Genomic DNA, 2,161 nt, shown 5'->3' on the forward strand with positions numbered 1-2,161 from the left:
AGAGCGACTGGGGGGAAGAGGGAGAGCGACTGGGGGGAAGAGGGAGAGCGACTGGGGGGAAGAGGGAGAGCGACTGGGGGGAAGAGGGAGAGCGACTGGGGGGAAGAGGGAGAGCGACTGGGGGGAAGAGGGAGAGCGACTGGGGGGAAGAGGGAGAGCGACTGGGGGGAAGAGGGAGAGCGACTGGGGGGAAGAGGGAGAGCGACTGGGGGGAAGAGGGAGAGCGACTGGGGGGAAGAGGGAGAGCGACTGGGGGGAAGAGGGAGAGCGACTGGGGGGAAGAGGGAGAGCGACTGGGGGGAAGAGGGAGAGCGACTGGGGGGAAGAGGGAGAGCGACTGGGGGGAAGAGGGAGAGCGACTGGGGGGAAGAGGGAGAGCGACTGGGGGGAAGAGGGAGAGCGACTGGGGGGAAGAGGGAGAGCGACTGGGGGGAAGAGGGAGAGCGACTGGGGGGAAGAGGGAGAGCGACTGGGGGGAAGAGGGAGAGCGACTGGGGGGAAGAGGGAGAGCGACTGGGGGAAGAGGGAGAGCGACTGGGGGGAAGAGGGAGAGCGACTGGGGGGAAGAGGGAGAGCGACTGGGGGGAAGAGGGAGAGCGACTGGGGGAAGAGGGAGAGCGACTGGGGGGAAGAGGGAGAGCGACTGGGGGGAAGAGGGAGAGCGACTGGGGGGAAGAGGGAGAGCGACTGGGGGGAAGAGGGAGAGCGACTGGGGGGAAGAGGGAGAGCGACTGGGGGGAAGAGGGAGAGCGACTGGGGGGAAGAGGGAGAGCGACTGGGGGGAAGAGGGAGAGCGACTGGGGGGAAGAGGGAGAGCGACTGGGGGGGAAGAGGGAGAGCGACTGGGGGGAAGAGGGAGAGCGACTGGGGGGAAGAGGGAGAGCGACTGGGGGGAAGAGGGAGAGCGACTGGGGGGAAGAGGGAGAGCGACTGGGGGGAAGAGGGAGAGCGACTGGGGGGAAGAGGGAGAGCGACTGGGGGGAAGAGGGAGAGCGACTGGGGGGAAGAGGGAGAGCGACTGGGGGGAAGAGGGAGAGCGACTGGGGGGAAGAGGGAGAGCGACTGGGGGGAAGAGGGAGAGCGACTGGGGGAAGAGGGAGAGCGACTGGGGGGAAGAGGGAGAGCGACTGGGGGGAAGAGGGAGAGCGACTGGGGGGAAGAGGGAGAGCGACTGGGGGGAAGAGGGAGAGCGACTGGGGGGAAGAGGGAGAGCGACTGGGGGGAAGAGGGAGAGCGACTGGGGGGAAGAGGGAGAGCGACTGGGGGGAAGAGGGAGAGCGACTGGGGGAAGGGAGAGCGACTGGGGGAGAGGAGAGCGACTGGGGGGAAGAGGGAGAGCGACTGGGGGGAAGAGGGAGAGCGACTGGGGGGAAGAGGGGAGAGCGACTGGGGGGAAGAGGGAGAGCGACTGGGGGGAAGAGGGAGAGCGACTGGGGGGAAGAGGGAGAGCGACTGGGGGGAAGAGGGAGAGCGACTGGGGGAAGAGGGAGAGCGACTGGGGGGAAGAGGGAGAGCGACTGGGGGGAAGAGGGAGAGCGACTGGGGGAAGAGGGAGAGCGACTGGGGGGAAGAGGGAGAGCGACTGGGGGGAAGAGGGAGAGCGACTGGGGGGAAGAGGGAGAGCGACTGGGGGGAAGAGGGAGAGCGACTGGGGGAAGAGGGAGAGCGACTGGGGGGAAGAGGGAGAGCGACTGGGGGGAAGAGGGAGAGCGACTGGGGGGAAGAGGGAGAGCGACTGGGGGGAAGAGGGAGAGCGACTGGGGGGAAGAGGGAGAGCGACTGGGGGGAAGAGGGAGAGCGACTGGGGGGAAGAGGGAGAGCGACTGGGGGAAGAGGGAGAGCGACTGGGGGGAAGAGGGAGAGCGACTGGGGGGAAGAGGGAGAGCGACTGGGGGGAAGAGGGAGAGCGACTGGGGGAAGAGGGAGAGCGACTGGGGGGAAGAGGGAGAGCGACTGGGGGGAAGAGGGAGAGCGACTGGGGGGAAGAGGGAGAGCGACTGGGGGGAAGAGGAGAGGGAGAGCGACTGGGGGGAAGAGGGAGAGCGACTGGGGGGAAGAGGGAGAGCGACTGGGGGGAAGAGGGAGAGCGACTGGGGGAAGAGGGAGAGCGACTGGGGGGAAGAGGGAGAGCGACTGGGGGGAAGAGGGAGAGCGACTGGGG

This window comes from Somniosus microcephalus, chromosome 30 (genome assembly GCF_052327205.1).
Source record: "Somniosus microcephalus isolate GS21.2 chromosome 30, FLI_Smic_1.0, whole genome shotgun sequence".
In the NCBI taxonomy this organism is placed as follows: Eukaryota; Metazoa; Chordata; class Chondrichthyes; order Squaliformes; family Somniosidae; genus Somniosus; species Somniosus microcephalus.